At 42.8% G+C, this 19,740-nt stretch overlaps 1 long non-coding RNA gene across 5 annotated transcripts in view; it reads left to right on the forward strand.

Annotated features, from left to right (window-relative positions):
* Nucleotides 1–19,740, forward strand: part of LOC119056995 (uncharacterized) — a 42,024-nt gene that overhangs the window by 15,930 nt on the left and 6,354 nt on the right. The window contains exons 3-6 of one of the 5 annotated variants that reach the window (XR_008392455.1): nt 6,416–6,611; nt 6,824–6,998; nt 8,621–9,087; nt 16,881–16,998. This is a non-coding gene — a long non-coding RNA (uncharacterized LOC119056995). Of the gene's footprint in view, nt 1–6,415; nt 6,612–6,823; nt 6,999–8,620; nt 10,883–16,880; nt 17,160–19,740 lie in introns of those variants that run through there. The other 4 variants (XR_008392454.1, XR_008392456.1, XR_005083988.2 and 1 more) reach the window with 4 other exon arrangements.

The raw sequence follows: 19,740 nt of genomic DNA on the forward strand, positions 1-19,740 counted from the left end.
CACCCTCTACACCCACCGCAGCCTGCCTGCCCACTCATCGTTTATCCTGCAGTCCAGCTGGATAAGACCTCTTTTCTTTCTTTTTTAATTAAATTAATTTTTATTTTTAATTACAGTTGACATACAATGTTTTATTAGTTTCAGGTGTACAACATAGTGATTAGACGCTTCACAGGGTCTAGTCACTTCATGTAACTTATGAAGTGATCCTCCCACGAAGGGGACAGCTTCTCGTTTCCCGAACAGGCCACGCCCTTTCACACCTGCATTCTCTGCTCGTGCTGTCTCTGCCTAGAATGTTCTCCCACCCTCAAGCTCTCTGCACTGCTGAAAACTCATTCCTTAAGGCTCGGTTCCTACATTACTTCCTTGGGAGACCTTCCGGCCTTGCCGTTACTTCCTGAGTCCTCGCTATTGGCTTGCCCAGCATTTAGTTCCTCCTGTAAAAAGAAAAAAAAGGGCATGCATCATATCATTTTATGGTCAACTGTGGGCCTCTCCCCTACTAGAGTGAGACCCTAGAGAGGTGGAACATTGTTCTGAGCAACTTTGAATCCCTAACCCTAGCATAGTAGGAAGCAATCCGTAAATAGTGAACACTTAAATAAATCAAGGAATGAATGGAAAAAAGTGGGGAAGTCTGGAGGAGGAGCAGATTTGGATAGGGGAAAGGCAATAATGACTGTGATTTTAGATACATCAAATTTGAGAATATCAGTGGGACATTCAGCGAAGATTCTTCATCCCCTGTCCCAAGTTTTCCCTGATACTCCTGGATTCCCAGTCTTGCTGCACATGTCTTGTCATGATGTGAATTGGACCCGTTCGAGGTTGGAACTGCATCAGTTAGGTTGTGGCAGGAAAGAGGTACTACATTTAAGTGGGGAAATTGAAGAGGGGTGAATGGACTACTGACAAAGATGTTAAGGGAAAATAACAGGGAGGTTGAAGCACTTTGGGACTAGCAGTACCTTTCTTAGTCCTGAGCGGGCAAAAGGGGTGGTTACTGGAATTCAAGAGCGGAGCTGTGGTTGTGGCAATAGCTGTAGGAGAAGCTGCTGGGGAGAGTTGCGTCTTTGGTGGAGGGATGCAGCCACTGCCAGCCTGCAGCCACTCGGGAGGGAGCTGCAGGAATAAATTTCCTCTCTTTTCTACCTACCCCTAAACCCTTACCAGGTCTTTCCACCGGCCTCATCCAAATGGGAATCAGTCAGCGAGGAAAACTGTTTGATACTATTCATAGTGTTCTTCTGAGCATGGAGCTGGTCAAAAAGCATGGGTAGTGACTCTGGGGGCCAGGTAAACTAGCCAGCACAGAGGCTCTCTAAATTGGGCCCTCACAGATGCTTTGCAACCCCTTAATGCTAGTCCTTTAATGGAGCATGACTCTTGAGAATATGCTATTCAAGGTTCCAGGGCTCGGGATGGACTGAGCAAGGTGATTAGCTACAAAGCAAGGAATTCAAGGGGTGAGGTGGAGTAGGGGCTACATCTAAGGAGCGAGGCTGCTAGAGGAGTTGGTAAAGGAGTTAGACTAAGAAGAGTGGAGGGCTGGAGTGGTAGAGGTGGCTGGTTCAGAAAGGAGGGCACAAAGGGAGTGAGATTGTTACAGGTGAGCTCTTCCAGAGGATGGCGTCAAGGCAGGGTAAAAAGAGGTGCTGGCCTGCCAGGTTGATTGTGGCAGATGAGCTGCAACACAACTGTTTCGAATCATTACTGCAATACTTAAGTCTCTACGCTCAGCCCGACTACGTCTTTCAGCCCTGGACCTGGCCTCCTGCCTCACCAAGGGGGTGAGATTGTCAGGCATAGACTCGCTCAGTCTCTCCCCCAGCAGCTCAGAGTATATCCTCACACTTCCTCTCTTTCCTTCCTCCTGTCTCAGAAAAAGTTATTTTTCTCTTCTCTGGTTCTCTGAACCTTCCCTTGTGTCTCTGATGTGTTTACTGCCTCCACACACCCAAAAGTATTTTGTACTTCTCTTGTTTTCTCTGACACTTTCCACCATGAATAAGCACAAATACAGTGAGCTTACGAAACAAAACCACAAATTGATTACCCTTTTGCAAGTACTGTTCTCTCTCTCCTCACTGTAGGCACCAAAATCATAAAGTGGTCGATGGCCACTGCCTCCCAGCCCCACCACCCAATTCCTATTTAATCCTCTGTGTTTTGGCTGCTTGGACACTGCTGTATGGAACACGTGTTCCTGAAGTCTCCTGAGGCCAACTGGTCACCCTCATAAAGGCTTTGTCCAGCCCTGGCTGGCGTAGCTCAGTGGATTGAGCGCGGGCCTGCGAATCAGAGTATCGCGGTTCGATTCCCAGTCAGGGCACATGCCTGGGCTGCAGGCCGGTTCCCAGCAGGGGACTCACGAGAGGCAACCACACACTGATGTTTCTCTCCCACTCTTTCTCCTTCCCTTCCCCTCTCTCTAAAAATAAATAAATAAAATATATATAAAAAAAGGCTTTGTCCAGTCTGGGGCTATGGCTTCTCTGAGAGATTTATAACTTTACTGACCCTTCCCTTCTTGACCCTCTCTTCTGTTCATATCCTTGACCCAGTGCTCTTCTGGAGCTCTGCCCACTGCTCACTTACTGAGCTCCAATCCTGGCTCAGCTGCTTCTTTTCTGTGCAGTGCCAGGTAAGTCATTGGACCCTGCTGTACCTTGGTTTCCTCATCTGTTAAATGGAGATAGGAAACGTGCCTGTCCCTTTGGGCTGTGTAAGGGTCCAGTGGCAGGATGAATGTTAAAGCCATTTGCAGGCTACCTAGCTTATGCTAAGTGTTCAGAGTTAGCTGTCAGCATTTTTTCTCTCTCTCCTCTTATCTGACATCTTATTCAACAAAGCATACCTATCCATACTTCGTTGGACTACCTCTGTGCTTTCTTGCCTGTTGATTTTGCTCACACCATTCGCCCTCCCAGAAAGGCACCTCTGCCATCTTCACTTACTGAAATCCTTCCACTTCCTGAAGACTCCACCTCAGCGGTACCTTTCTGTGAAGCCCTCCCAGCTCACTGAAGCCAAAGCTGATTTCTCCTCCAGTGAAGTCTTTTGCTCATTTTTCTGACATATTTTGCCTTCTATTATAATTATTTAATTCTATGACTTCTCTTCCTTCCGAGATTTTCGTCTCTTTGATGGCAAAATCACACTTACTAAATGTGAATACTAGGTGGTCTTGAATGAATTCCTATGGGACTATGCATGCTAATCCAGGGAGGAAATCATTGCATTAGATTCAGTGGAAATGTCTTACAAAGAACATAAATGATCTCAAGAGGAAACTGGGCAGAGTTCACATAAAGGATTCTAAAATGAGATGTCATGGGAAAAAGAATGGCATCAAGTAAAATAAGCCAGACAGAGAAAATACAAATGCCATATGACTTCATTTTATGTGGAATCTAAAAAAAACCAGCCCAAAAGCCAAATAAACAAATAAAACAAAAACAAATGTGTAGATATCTACAGAGAACAGATTGGTGGTTGCCCAAGGGAAATGGGCTCTGGGGCGGGTGAGGTGGGTGACTGGGATCAGTTGTACAGTGGTGGACGGTAACTAGACTTACGGTGGAGATCACTATGTAGTGTATGCAAATACCAAATTACAATGCTCTATGCCTGAAATATATATATAATCTTGCATACCAATCTTACCACAATAAGAAAAATGAACAAACACATGAAGTCTTCATTTCTTTTTAATAAGTGGAAAACAGTGGGGGAAATATACAAGAAACTGAAGGTTGTAACCAAAGAAAAGGTATTTGATTTGAACATACACAGGAATGAAACACTGAGTTGAAAGTGTTTAGGAATTAATCAAGTAAAAAGAAAAAACTTGTATGTTGAGTCCATGCCTGTTCTCAGAAGCTCAGGAAATAACCCAGAGAGTTTGAATTTGGCTCAAGAGAAGAGAAGGGAAGAGAGAGAGAGATTGGGACAGATCTTGTACACAGTGGGTCTTTAGTGTATATGAATGAACAATAAATTAAGTGCCTTTGTCAGGGTAGAATCTTAGTGCTTTGAGATTCCCATATTCAACAAGAGTAGACAGAACGTGAATAATTTGCCTGTGTGGCTTTGACAATGTGCACTTTTCACTCAGCCAATATTTGTCATTGATGCACATTTTCCCCACTATATTATCCCTTTTCCTGGGTTTTTTCAAGATACTATCCTAGTTTTCTTCCTCTTTCTCTTGTCACCCATTCTCAGCTTCTCTTCCTCAGCATCCTATGCTTGGAGCAAGTCTTTCCTCATTTTGCTCCCTATACTCTTTACTTGATCCATCCACCATCCACTGCCCATAGTTTTAACTCCCCTTCACATGCTGGTAACTCTCAAATATGCATTTCCAGGCTCCAGACACCCATATCCAGCCAACTTCTTGAAATCTTTATGTCGCATTGAGCACATACTGACTTCTACAACCCAGCATGGACCCCTGAGCTAGCCACTGATTTGCCACTCCACTCCACTTTTTCCGCCTTCATTTAGAATAGGGGCAAAGAGATTTTGAGAGGAGGGGGAAGAGAATGAATTGTTGCTGTTTCCAAAACTTCACTTCTCTTTTGTTTTCCTGACCAAATCAGCTTGGTCTTATACTTGGATATTTTATTCAGAGAAATAAAACCCACGTGGCTCAGAACCTCCTTCCTTAGGATTCAGCCAAGGGAGTTGCCACCTTTACTCAAAGGTTGCTTTGGGGGGAAGAGGGGTTTTACCCCCTCTGAAGTGGCTCGTCAAGAGTTCCTTACAACTCATGTAGTAATCTCTTTCATAGAAGTTCTGAGGACAATTTTATCCATCTCCTTATATTTCCAGTGATGTTTAAGGCTCCAAATGTTCTCCAGGAAGCTAGCCTTGTGGAGAACACTAACTCCATCCTCACTTTCCTGCAGAATTAGCCATCTGAATAAATGGTGCCTCATCATATATTTTCCCAAGCCAGAACACTAGATATTATCTGCTCCAATATGCTTCTTAATTTTTATAATTAGTGAACTTTCATATTTCAAATAATTCATCCATAGATTCTCTCGAACTCTTCTGCAGAGAGTGGGGTCATCTGGGCATAATCACAGTTTTGCTTCTTTCCTTGTGATCCCTATGCCTTGTTATAGTTTCCCTAGACCTCCAGGAAAATGCTGAGTAGAAATGGTGATGGCAGGCATCTCCATCTTGTTTCCTTCTTGGAAGGAAATGTTTTTTAATTAATCATCCATCATTACATAGAATGTTTGCTCTAGTTTTCTGGGATTTTGTTTTTGGCAGATACTCTTTATCAAGTTAAGTTCTCATGTATTTCTATCTTGCTGAGACATTTTTTTAAATGTCATACATCTTTGTCATCTTTTATCAAATTTTTTCTTGAGATGATTATACTTCTTGACTCACATAAATCAGAAAGATTTACCCTCTTCCCTAGTCACTTGGGAGAATGTTTTATGTTTTTCTTTTCTCATATTGCACTTGTCTAGGTTTAGTGTCAAGTATTTACTTGCCTTATAACATGCGGTGAGAAATGTACCCCCCTTTTTTCGTTCCTCATTGGGACAGTTTGTAAAAGATTAAAATTACATATTTTTCAAAAGTTTGCTAGAACTCACCCATAAAACTGACTAGACCTAAGTGTTTATTTTATTTGAATTGTTCCTGAATCCAAGTTCTCCCCCGCCCCAGTCTTTCTCTCTCTCTGTCTCTCTCTTTCTCTGTGTGTACATAATTTACTTCTTTAACTGCTTAGTGCTAGGTCACAAAAAAAAAAAAAGTTCACCTGAAACTGATACAAAATAATATTGAATGCAAGCTGTAATTTTTTTGCCCCGTCATGTAATGGTTAGCCCTCTGGACTTTGAATGCAAGCGGTAATTGAAAATAAAATTTAGAAAAAGATAAAAAGGCAAGTAAGGACTAAGGAACTGTGACAGATAGGAGAGGATCAGAGGACCAAGGAAAATAACAACTAAACACATTGTGGGGGCCCGGGTAGGATCCTGGAACAGAAGAAGAACATTAGTGGAAAATCATTTGTGATTTTAATGAGGTCTCCAGTTCAGTTAAATAACGTTGCACCAGGGTTAATTTCTCAGTTTTGATCATTATACGATGGTTATGGATTATGAGGAGAAGCTGTGTGAAAAGTATACAGAAACTGTTCTATGTTTTTGCAACTTTTCTGGAAGTCTAAAATTAGTTTAGAGTGAAAAGTTTAAGAAAGAGATCATTCCGGTGGCTGTGCAGAAAGCAGACAGGGTGGGAGCAGACCCTACACAAGGAAAGCAAGTAGAAGTTCACAAAAGGTTGGTGGGAAGAGTGAAGATGATGGCTATAAAGATGAAAGGTAGTTTATTAATTTATTGTATCTCTGTCTCTCTATTTTTTAAATCATCACCTGAAGATATGTTTATTGATTTGAGAGAAAGAGAGAAAGAAAATCATCAACATGAGAGAGAAACATTGATCAGCTGCCTCTCGTACCTGCCCCAACTGGGGGATTGAACGCACAGTCTAGGTATGCTCCCTGATGAGGAATTGAACCTGTGGCCTTTTGGTGTGCGGGACAACGCTTCGACCAACTGAAGCACCCAACCAGGGTATGTCTCATTTTTTGATTCCTGATATTGTTTATTTCTACAGTTTTCCTTTTAAAATTGATAAAAATTGCTAAAGTTTTATTAATTTTATTAGTCTTTTTGGCAAACTAACTTTTTAAAAATCCTTTTTATTTTTTCTTTGTTTTCTGTTATATTTATTTATGTCTTTATTTTCTCAATAAATATTTACTGATCTCCAATTATATTCCCAGCACTATTCTAGGCCCTTGAAATAAATCAGTGAACAAAACTGATCAAGATTCTTGTCATCAAGTCCACCAAGTTTAAAGCCAGATAAGTCCAGCAGCAGTCCATCTGAAGAGGGAAATGGTACACCTGGATCAAGCCCAAGTAGCACCAGAGGGCATGTGTAAGCTATTTGAACAGGTAACTACATCCCACGTCCCTTCCACAATTACATCAGTGCCTCTGCCTCAGCCGACACTTATGGCCCTATGGAGAGACCTCTGTGACCAGCTAAAGAAAGAGGCATAATAAGCCCAAGCTTGGTTTACAGATGAGTTGGCTTAGTATGTTACATAAGCTGAAAATCAACAATGACTACATTATATAGCCCCATTCAGGAGTGACCTTGAGAGAGGAAAATAAAAGTCTTCCCAATGGATGGGACTGTGAGAGGTGTGCTGGTCATTCACTTTGTGTTGAAGAAGTGGCTTTAGGTGAGGATGCATATAGATTTCTGGGCAGTGGCCAATGGCCTGGTTGTCTGGACAGGAAATGTACTGGAATATTAGAGGCAAGGAAGGCTGGTGTAGGGGTGGATCTATGTGGGTGAGCATGAGTAGGATGATCTTTATGTCACATGGGATGCTCACCAGAAAGCATTCACCATAAAAGAGGCTCTGGACAACTAAGTGTACGTGCTGACAAGCTGATTCAGCCTGTTGACATTACCAGCCTTGATCATCAGCTACCCAGCACTGGCATGATGGGCACATGAAAGGAGTGGCCACAGTAATCGGGATGGAGGCTACTGATAAGATCTAGCTACTATTGCCTCGAATGTCTGACTTTTGAGCAATAGAGACCAACTCCGAGTCCCAGAGTTGCCTTGAGAAGACTGAACAGCTGCCTGGTGCCAAGTCAGTTATGTTAGGCTTCTTTCTTCCTGGAAGGAGCAGAATGTGGTTTTTTCATAGTGATAGATGGTTATTCTGGGCATGGCTTGCCTTTCCTGCTCACAGTGTAGAACCCAGACAGCAACCTCATCTGGGTGCTTATTGAACTGCAAACTATAGCCACCATGAAAGTCCTTTGGATACCCTGTACCCTGGGCCATGCAGGCAACAAGAGGTGTCCCTATGGTGGCAGGAGGCAGAGCTGCTGTTACCCAAAGGGACAGGAAACAGATAACCTACTTGGGAGCCTCTTGGTGCTGCCTGGCCCCTTCTAACTGTAAGTGGACACATGTAGCAACCCCAACCTGAGAAGTTGCCTGAGAAATGAAGCTTTGTGTCATACCACCAGGGAAGCCACTAAGACCTGTTGAAGTGATAGCTGAAGGTGAGAAAAATTCAGAATGGATAATGGGAGGGACATGGGGAGTATCACTTATGTCCTGGTAGCAAATCCAACAATGCTCCCTTTTCCAAGTTTTCCCTTAAGTCTAGAGGCCATGAGAACCATAGAGGGGTTGTTCCCCAAACCTACATGGAGACAGACATCTATGTTCCTTAAGGGGTGGCCCCTGGCTGCCATGGAAATGAACTGCTCAAATCTCCTGCTGTGGGGAGTGTAACTGACTGACAGCCCCTCTTACTCCACCACCATGTTCACACGGAAACCTCCATTCCCCTGGGCCGTTGCAGCTGTAGCTGAGTGCACCTGGGGTACTAGTGTAAACCATTCCTGCAGGTCCCACGGAATAAGTCTAATGGGAACCTTTGGCTCTAGGGCTCCCCATCAACTTGGCCAAACTTTCATGGAACTGTGCTCTGTCTGAGACTCTTCTCACCCAAACCTCCTTCCTTCATTTTCTCTTTTCATAGGTGTCCTTGTGATCTCTCAGCCTGCTCCTTCTTCCTTTATGCTTCAGAATGTATAAAGCTCCGGCCTATCCAGTCCCATCTTGGCATCTACTTCTTGGAGGTCTGTAACCAACATCTGATATTTAAAGCCATAAGACAGAATGACATTGTCAAGGTTGTGAGTGCAGATAGAAATTAGAAGCGAACTAAGCTCCAGGATTCTCCAACATTCAGAATGAAAGAGAGAGAAAGAATTAACAAGAGACTGAGAAGGGCTGGCTGGTGAATTAGGAGGAAAACCAAGAGAATTTGGTGTCCTTGAAACCAAGGAAAAAAGGTGTACCCAAGAAAAGGAATGCTTGACCATGTCACAGATGCTGCCAGGTCATGTGAGCTGAGGATCACAGGATTTAACAAGCTGAAGCTCATTGGTGACTTCGACAAGAGCAGTTTCAGTGACGGAAGCAGATGACACCTGATTGGCATGTGTAAGAGACAATGGGAGAACAGGAACTGGAAATGCTGAGTGTAGACCACTTTGGGGAGAGATCTGTTGCAAAGTGGAGCTGAGAAATGGGGCAGGAGCTGGCAGGGGAACTGGGATCCAAGAAAGGATTCTTAAGATGTGAGAGGTAGCAGCCTATTAGTGTGCTGAAAGGAATGATCCAGTAAAGGTAAGAAATGGATGATGTAAGCAGAGTGAAGCACTGTTGGAATGATGTTGTTGAGTAGGTGATAAAGGATGAGGTTACTGAGTGGGAAGCTCTTTGAAGAGTCCCCGCTCCAACTCTCTGCTACTCCCAGGCCTGAGCTCACCTGCGGTCAGTTAAGTGCAAATGCCTGAAATAGCACAAACTCCCACCCCTCCACACAGTGTGTTGCATCAGCTCAGACACTCACCACTGATTTTCAGTCCCCTCTTTGCGTTTGGTATCTAGGAATTTTGCCTCACTTTCTGTGATTTAAACTAATTTACTATAACTTTCACCCATTTCTCATTTTTGTGCCTGGATTGTTTTCTGGCTACCCCAGTCTCCTATCTTACTGCAAATGAGAGTCTCCTACAGCAATTTTTCTCAAGGGCAGATCTAATTAGGTTTCTTCCCTACCCTTTAACTCTTCAGTTGCTTACAGTTACCTGAAGAATAAAATCCAGGCTTCTCATGGCAGCATGTGAAATATGCTTCTCTCCTCTCCAGGCTCCTAGCTGTCCATCCCTGCAGACCTTGCAAACACAAATATTCAGTCGTCAAATCCACCTTTTCAGCTTCTGACCTTGGTGCCATTCCAAGGATGGCCTTCTTCACTCTACGATCATAAGGCTGTTCTATATTTAATACAGTATATTTTACTGTATTTTTCACATTTCAGATTTTATTTCACTTATAACTTTTTTAATGATGCAAGTAATTAATTTTTATCCCATTTTTAGCCAGTTGCTCTAATGCCCCCCTTCCAACTTTAAATATTAGTGATTGAAACAAAGGCCCTGGCGTGCTTCCATCAGCAGCAGCACAGGCCGGGGAGCCAGAGTGGTCCTGGTGCCTGTGACAGATGCCAGCCCTGCCTCTTCCCTGCTGCTGCCAGGATTCTTGGAGGCAGCTTATGTGTGGCACAGGCACCGAAGCGGCATTTACTAATGTCATTGTGCTGGGTATGATTATGACTTAGTAGGAGTAACAGAATTAATGGATTTGGGGGGACTGTATTCTATTCTCTTGAGCTATTCGTCTATACCCATCCCAGGATCATATTGCTTTAATTTCTTGAGGTTTGATAGAATGTTTTATTTTTATTTATTTATTTATTTAAATATAGAATTTATTGGGGTGACATTGATTAATAAAATTATATAGGTTCAGGTGTACAATTCTATAATACATCATCTCTGTATTGTACTGTGTGTTCGCCACCCAAAGTCAAGTCCTTCCATCACCATCTCTCCCCTCTTTACCTTCCTCTACCTCCTCCCATTCCCCTTTCCCTCTGGTAATCACCATACTGTCTGTGGCTATGAGGTTGTTTTCTTTGTTTAATCTCTTTACCTTTTTCCCTACTGCCCCCCCCCAACAACTGTCAGTCTGTTCTCTGTTTCTATGAGTCTGTTTCTATTTTGCATGTTAGTTTATTTGGTTCATTAGATTCTTCGTACAAGTGAAATCATATGGTATTCGTCTTTCTCTGACTGGCTCGTTTCATTTAGCATTACTCTCTAGGTCCATCTGTGCTGTTGCAAAAGGTAAGATTTCTTTCTTTTTTATAGCTGAGTAGTATTCCATTGTGAAAATGCGCCACGGCTTTTTTTTTTTTTTTTACCCACTCATCTACTGATGGGCACTTGAGCTGTTTCCAAATCTTGGCTATTGTAAATAATGCTGCAATGCACGTAGAGGTGTTCCTTCACATTGGTGTTTCAGGTTTCTTTGGGTGTATTCCTAGAGGTGGAATTGCTAGGTCATCAGACAGTCCCATGTTTAATTTTTTGAGGTAATTCCGCACTGCTTTCCACAGCGGCTGCACCAGTCTGCATTCCCACCAACAGCTCACAAGGATTAGAATGTTTTAATATCAAATAGAAAAAAAATGCCTTGAGTGGATTTTAACGTTTTATAAATAATTTAAAACATCTTGTTATTGCACATATAATAATGTTTTCATTGCTCCTATTTCTCAAGTCATTAGTTATAAAAATATTTGAATGTTTTTTAGTATTTTAGTATTTAGAACAAAATCATAATTCAGAATTAAAAATAAAAAGAGCCCTGGCTGCTGTGGCTCAGTGGAGTGAGAGCCAGCCTGCGAACCAAAGGGTCACCGGTTTGATTCCCAGTCAGGGCACATGCGTGGGTTGTGGGCCAGGTCCCCAGTGCAGGGTGCGTGAGAGACAACCACGCGTTGTTGTTTCTCTCCCTTTCTTTCTCCTCCCTTCCCTCTGTCTAAAAATAAGAAAAATAAAATATTTAAAAAATAAATTAAAAGATTAATTGCAAAGGACTTCATAGGAAAAAGTTGAGTGACTTAGAGTTATTTGGGTTGGCCCGATGTATCATAAGGAAATTAACTTATCATATTTCATTGCTATTGAGAATCAAATGAGGAAATAGGTTTAAATTGCCACATGGGTTTCAGTTAAGCAAAAGGAAAGGATAAGCTGACTAGGGAGTAAAACATAGGTAGAAAAAAAGGTTAAACGCTACTCCGTATTTTTTTAAAAAAAGGTCTGGACTCTCTCTCCCTCTCCCCCCTCCTTCTTTCTCGAATCCTGCAGAAGGGGAGGAAACAAAACATAGCTGGTTGCTTGAGGGGCTTTCTAACTTTGGATTACATGAACTTGAAATTTCATGCCCACTCACTTGCATTTGGGGGAGTTTTCCTGCATGTCAGGAACCCAAGTACCGCCATCTCATCAGTCTCATTTAAACACTTAGTTTTGCACAATAATATACAAGGTCCATCTCTTAAAACACTATTTCCTCTGTCTTAATTAAATGTTCTTCCTTTGTCATTAGTATTTCAAGCATACTACTGAGTCCTTATTTGTTCACATTCTCTCTTAAAATATGGCTTTTCCCCTTGTTTATTTTCTGCAAATATATCATGGGGCATGGAGCAGCAGGAAATAACCCTTCGCTGACCACTATGATTCAGCACTCTGAGTTTCTTTTGCTGCACTTTTTTTATTCACACTCACACTAATTTTATTAAATCTCCTGCCAGACTAATGCACATTATGGACACTACTTTACATCTGAGGCAATGGCAAAACATGACCAGGGAGCTAGAAACAAAGAAAAGATGTAGACTCATGGCACTGCAGTTCCTAGAAATGTCTCTGTTCTCAGCAACTTCATTTATTTGGATCAACATTCACCCAATATCATCTAGAGTTAGTGTCATGGTAGATGTTGTATGTGAGATGATGTGTAGTTATTCATTCATCATTCAGCAAATATTTACTGAGAGCCACCTGTTAGGTTCTGGAATATACTGCAAAGAAACCAGACATGAAATTTTCAGTCTGGCAGGGTTGGCAGACAGAGGTGTTATGTGTACTGTGAAAAAAAGAGGCGTCAATTTATTTATTCAACATACATTTCTCAACCCCCTCCTGCTTTGTGCAAAGCACTGATGTTACATAAACTGGGAGGTAGCTCAGCGGGGGTGCTTGTATGAGGAGTGGAGTGCCCCCTAAAATGCAGGGACTTTCTGACCCAGTTGCCCCTCTGGTGCATGATGAGCCAAAGATGGCCAGGGAGACAGTGTCAGAAATTTCCCTCCCGTCTTCCTACTGCCTGCCAGCATTAGAACCACCTGTCACACAGACTGCCATTTCGAGGAGGGGCAGCGAGAGTGACCGGGGAAGCCACCCCAAGCTGGCAGGTGGAGATGTCAGCAGAAAGGCAGAGAGGGAGACATCCTTCCCAGCAGGTGAGGCTCTGAGCCGGCCCTGGGGAGGCAGAAGTGGAGGTCTCTGTAGCCATGGCTTTTCCACATGCTCTGAAAGTGGGAGTTTTTGATAGCCTTTGTGTCAGGAATAATTCCTATGAATAATAAGCCAAATGTGTTTTTTAAATTCCCTTTTAAAGTTCATTTAACTTGGAAGGGAAAGTAAAAATGGCACATCTTCAAAGTAGGAGAAGGAATATTTCTGTTCAGAGGAAGAAACGTTCACCAACAAAATACCCAGAGGCCTTGGGGTTTCTTAAGAATTTTATTTAAGTGGAATCTTATAAAAGAATGAAACTGTATACTGTTTTTTCAAAGAAAAAATAGCAATAGATTGTTTTCTGTCTGGGAAGATTTTTTTTTTAAATCTCCCACCTCTGGTTTTCAAATTCTGGCTTTCACATGCTCTATCTGAATTTTGTAAATTGGACTCCTCTCCCTCCTCCTATAGCAGAAATAAGTCTTATCTGCATAGAAGTGTTTTTTCTCTTTCTCTGGGAACCAGCTTTCAAGATAGGATGTGGGTAAGAATAGCAAACACCTGAGAAAGTGAGCTGTGATATATTTTATTTCTATCATCATCAAAGACTAGCAGTGAAACAGTTAGAGTTGCCTTCTCCTCAAGACTGTCAGTCTTGCATCTGGAAATTCATCTGGGAAATGTTGTCCAATTAATGATTGGAAGAATAATGCCACACATGTACACACACACACACACAGCCTAGTTCTCTCTCCCCTCAGCCTTTTGCCTTCAGAGACCCTTAAGACAAGTTTGAAAGAAGACTTAGAGAAAGATGGCAAAGTCTCAAGTTCCCATGCCTTGAGGATGGCAGCCAGTGAGAGACAGCAGGGAAGCTGAGTGTTTTCCTTGCAGTGTGTACTTTGGTTGGCCGAGCCACAGAGACTGGGTAGGAAAATGACCCGCTGGCATATAGGTAGGCAGGTTCACTCCTGATTATGTAGAATAGAGCAGGCCTTCTAACTTTCACACCCTTATGAACCACTGGGGATCTTGTTGAAATATAGCTTCTAATTCAGTAGGCTTCTGGAATAGGAACCAAGATTCTGCATTTCTGACAAACTCCCAGGTCATGCAGATCCTGATACTCTGACGCACAGAAGAACCATCTCTCCCTGACCTCCTCTTCCTACCTCCTGATCGTCATAGCATTTTAGAACTGGAATAGAGCTTGAACATTTAGTTACCCCTAAAATACTGGTCTATGGGGTGAGTGACTGCATCTGAATCATAGGGAGAGCATTAAAACCCTAGATTCCCAGACGTTCTGATTCAATGGGTCTGTGGGAAGTCCCAAGCATCTACAGGGTCTGACACAAATAAGGCCCCTTTTTTATTACAAAATCTTATTACAAAATCATAAACATGTAATTCTGTAACATAACAATATCACTCTCTGTTGGGAACCAGTCTGCCTGGTTTCAGGAATTATAGCTACCTCCCATGGCCAAGGATGAGTGAGTGACCTCCGGAATGCGAGCCACAGAGACAAAGCTTGTGTCTCTGGTAGCAAATGCTGCCTCAGCTTACTCCCCTGCCCCCAAAGCATGGTCGGTGCCCATGACAGATAAGACTCCTCACAGCGAGGGGCAACCTAAGCCAGACACAATCACTTGGGAGGCCATCATGGAAGGACTAGGGGGGATGGGACAAAGAGGGAGCAATGGACCCTTGTCCCCCGGCTATTCTGACATAGCCCAAGTCCCCATGTCCTCTGGGAGAAGTGCTTCCTGGCTCTAATCCACTTAAGCCTGAAAACCTGTGATGGGGAGGTAGTGCAGCTCCTTCCCTTGTTAGAGCGGTATGGGGCAAATCTGGCATCACAAAGAATTCCTAGAAGTCCTGTGAAACCTGCTTTGCTAAGAGTGCTTTCATTCATATGTTAAGGGTCTGAGCAGGAAATAAGTATGTCTCCCAAAGTTTCTGCTACCCCCTTTCCTGACAGACACTGACTCAGACCAAGCCCTCAGATTTCTCTGAAATGTTATCTACAGTTTGATCCTTACTGCCCTGTATTCCTGTGTATTACAACCCAATAAAAAATCCTGGAGGAAGGGGCTCCTGGCCTTTTTCCTCTGAGAAACTGGCCACCTCTCCTCCCCAAGCAGATCATGTCTTGGCAGTATTTACTTTCATCCGTGGCAAACAGGGGGACTTGAGGGTAAAGTTGACCCCACAACTCTCCAGCACACCGTGTATTTTAGGTGAATGTTCAACTTAAAATCATACATTATTACACCCATATTATTATCCTACCAACCACACTCAAACAAGCCTTGCTTCTGCCAGGCCCTGTGTATTCTTTTAAAGCCCCTTAGGTCAATTGGAGGAGCAAAAAGGCTTTGCAGCATTAACAATCAACTCATTGAATAAACAAGTTAACAGGTTGTGAGTGGTTTTGTGACCTGCACAATAAGACCTAGCGAATGATGGCATCAGAACTGGAATTCAGAGACCCTGTTTCAGCCTACCACCCTGCTATTTACTCTGTGGCTGCCTGGGGCATTTGCTTCCCCCAAGAAAACAAAGTGATTTCCCATCTTTGAATAAGCAATTCATAAGTATAAAATAGAAGTCAGGTTCAGTGCTGTTTAATGGGGTGCCATTCCACCCAGAACATTTCCTCCTGCTAAAAGCAAGTCCAAAGAGGTCTAATGTGAATTTGCTTCTACCTTACTCTGAGAGAAAGTTGCTTGGAGAAGTGCACTATGGAAATGGCGATGCTTCCCATTATAGTCCCCTGGGAGGCAATTTCATTGTTTAAAAGGACTTTACTCCTTGATGTTTTTCTGATGCCCAATGAAAATATTGATTTTTTTTAGTGAGTTCCGCACAATCAACAACTCTAAAATGAATGTGCCATCTTTTCTTCTTAGAATGTGAAGCTTTCATGTGTATTTTTACCTTACGTGCCCTAGGTCCAGCCTGGGGCAGCCTCTACCTGGTGAGACTCGGCGTACAACCTGCCCTTTCTCCCTCCTTCCTGAGTGGTGCCAGCGCAGGGAATGGAGCACTGCTTTGGATTTTTCCTGCAGTTGTAGTAATTCCTGCTTCACCATTTTGGGTTTTCTCTTTTTGGGAAAAAAGAAAATCTCCCAGTAATGTTAAAGAAAAGTATCTGCTGGTCTCATCCCATATAAACCGGCTGGGGAAGGTACACCTTTTTGGAGCACCTTCTGCAGGATCCGCATCTGAAAGCAGTGCCCTCTCCACCTGGAGGGAGACACCCCCTTCCAAGGGGGCCTTTCCTACCTGCTCTGAGGCCACAGGGGCTGCTCTGGCAACGGGAGACTGCAGCCTAGGGACACCTCCTGAAGGCGTTGCCCGGTAAATAGGACAGCTCGTGACCCATCTCTTTGGGTTTCTCTGCTAGAGACAAATCTGTTCTCATCCTATGCATGCTGCCTCTAGTGAGAGGATAAACAGAGGATGAGCCTTCTCTGGAGGGAAATTTCTTTCTGGATCAGTCTTTAAGCAAGTGGCCTAAGATTACTTCTTATTGAAGGACCTTATCAACATTTCTGGGGCCGCGGGTTCCAGCAGTTTTCCTTGTCTAGTGGACTAAGCGCTGGAACTAAGAGTGAGGGGGGTGAGAGCCAGGCTCAGCTCCCTGCCTCGTGGCTGGGTGTCCTAGTGAGCTTCAGGCTTCCGATCCTTATAATGGGATAAAGTCACCCTGACTGTTTAAAATGAGAGGAGACACGTAAGAGCACTTCATAAGCTGTAAACCTTGAAACAAATATGAGACAGTACTGGTGCCACTAAGAAATCATATTCCATGTGTTACGTGTAACTGTTGATTTTCTTCCCCATCAGCCTTTTATAAACTGTGTAAAAGATGATGTGGCAGCTGTGTGGTGGATGTGAAGATTCTCCTCCCACATCTCCCGTGGAAGCAGAATTTACTGAAAGTCCCAGCTGCTGGGCTCAGAAGGTCAGTCAGCACAAGGTCAGCATCGGGCCATGCCTTCCAGGGACTGTTCCCTGACCATGGCTCTGTGAGACAGGGGTTCTAAAACATGGAAAACACAGGATCCTCTGAAGGGCGATTTGGGCTGAGGACTCCTCCTTAGTCTTGCTGAAATTTTCCTAGAAACTTCAAAGAGGTTTCATACTTCCCTCCCTCCCTCCCTCCTTGCCTCCCTCCCTCCCCCCTTTCCTCCTTCTGTCTCTTCCCTTTCTCCTTCAGAGGAGTCAAAACCCACTGTCCTCTGTAGGAGTCCCTGCCTTCCCTACCTCTCTCCTCATTTCCCCCCTGGTGTTCTCTGTCTTCATCTCTTAAGAGGAACCTCTTGCCTGTCTTCATTTCATTTTATCATCTGCTTCCTAGAGACTTAGAGCGATGCAGACCAATGTTCATGGCAGCCTTATATACATTAACCAAGTGCTGGAAATAGCCTAAATGCCCATCAATAAATGAATGGATCAAAAAACTGTGGTACATTTACACATTGGAATACTACACCCCAGAAAGAAAGAAGGAATTCCTACCAGTTGCAACAGCATGGATGGAACTGGAGAGTATTATGCTACGTGAAATAAGCCAGGTGGTAAAAGACAAACACCATACGATCTCACCTATAAGTGGAAACCTAATCAACAAAACAAACATTTAAGCAAAATAGAAACAGAGACATGGAACTAAAGAACAAACCGACAGTGACCAGAGGGGACAGGGTAAGGAGACAATGGGGGAAAGGAGGAGAAGAATCGGGGAACATGTATAAAGGACACGTGGGCGAAGACAGCGGGGCGGGGAGGATTGAATGTGGAAGATGGGGGAGGGGAAGGCAGAGGAGAGGAACGGGGGGGAAATTAAGACAATTGTAACTGAGCAATTAATTTTAAAAATTAAGAAATTAAAAATAGATATAATTTTGATCATTCACACCAGGTGGCTATTGTGTTTCCTGTTGCCATTTTCTTATTTGACGATCTAAAGGAAAAGTTGCAAATCATTGCTCTAAGTTTTAAGACATTTATTAAAAATATTATTTATAGTCATGACCTTTATTGAAGGCCCTGACAAGGCAGTAGGAGAGCTACTCAGTATTTTAGCATAACTAACTTGGATGTAGCTCTCATCCAATACAATGGGCTGATGTCCCTTTTCTTGTTACTGCTCATGGAGCAATGACCAAGTATTCCACATTGTTCTGTAAAACCAGAACCCAACTAGACTTCTGTGCATGGCACAGACCAGCATTTTCTCTGGGTACTGTTTTACATCCTTGCCAAGTTTTATTATGGGTTGATGAGTTCTTCTCACCAGGCTTTCTTCAACCTAGGATTACAAGGACAAGGTCCATATTTGCCTAAGGAGAGACAGACAGTATTGATTTCAATCTGTCAGTAGTGTGTGGGTGTGAAAGATGGGGAAGGTCTCTGTCAAGACTTATTTTTAGAAGAGCATTAGATCACTAGGTACACAGAGTTTTATGGAATTGAGAGCCCTCTTGTTTCCCCTCAGTCTAGGGAGGGTTTGACTAAGGGTATGGGCAGTGCTCACCCAGATCTATCTGAGAACCAGGGAGAGATGTCTGGCCTCAACATTACGGAACGTAGCCATCTCTAAATTAGTATAAAGCAAAATATCCATTACTAATCTCTAACATTGAGCCCTAATTGAAAAACAAATGCAATTTTGTCAGACATTAACTTCCTCAATATTGGGTATGATTATTAATTCTTCAAGAAGGAATCAGAGTATGTAGAAGGCATCTTCTTAATCCAGTTTGTCTCAAGGTGGGGCTTTGGTGACACTATTATTAATCATGGGACTTGATTTCCCCAAATAAAATGCACACAAAACATATGATAATAATAGCTATAATTTATTGAAGCTATTACACTTATTATAGTAAGTCTTACTATATATAACGCTGTTCTAGGTACTCTCTGGCCCTTATCTTGTCTAATTTACCATCCAATAGATTGTGTCATTGAAACCACCTGTGTGTACTTTGGTGGGAAGAATATGAAAAAAATTTTAAAAAATGATAGTTTGTTATTACATGAGTCTGAAAGCTCAAGTATGGTTCCTCTGAGATTAAATCACCATTATGCCCATCTTTGTTGGTGTTCATGTTTCCCCGTCTGCTGGAAATTCAGTTATTTTCTAAGAGCCAGGATTCTTGCAGACAAGTGATATTCAATTGAGAGTTTTCCATTTAGAAGTACATGTTAGTGGGAATGCCTTCAGCTGTAATAAAATGTCACATTAACAGTTGCTTAAACTAAAGACATTGTATGATTCCATTTAATAAGAATTCTGAGGGTTCATTATGCAAGAGTTAGATTAGTGGTCCAACAGTATCAGGCTGTTAAGTCAACATCTCTGTAATTGTCTTAGCCTTTGCTTTAAGGTCACAAGGGGGTTGAAATAGCTTTTGTATCATATCCTTACATAGTAACATTCAAAAGATAAGGAAGGGGGTGGCCAGAAAAGTGGAGCTCTCTCCTTTTGAACCGACTACGATCCCCCTTCTGGGGCTGGGTTCATTGCCTTCTGTAGTAGGCAGAATAACCCTGCCTCCCCAAATCTGTCTGTGACCTGGTCCCTGGAACCTGTGAATATGTTACCTTACTCTGTAAATGTGATTATGTTAGATATCTTGAGATGGGGAAATTATCCTGGATTATCAGGTGGCCCAATGTAACCACAAGGGTCTTTAAA

This window comes from Artibeus jamaicensis, unplaced genomic scaffold (assembly GCF_021234435.1).
Source record: "Artibeus jamaicensis isolate MK-2021 breed Jamaican fruit bat unplaced genomic scaffold, CSHL_Jam_final contig_548, whole genome shotgun sequence".
Classification (NCBI taxonomy): Eukaryota; Metazoa; Chordata; class Mammalia; order Chiroptera; family Phyllostomidae; genus Artibeus; species Artibeus jamaicensis.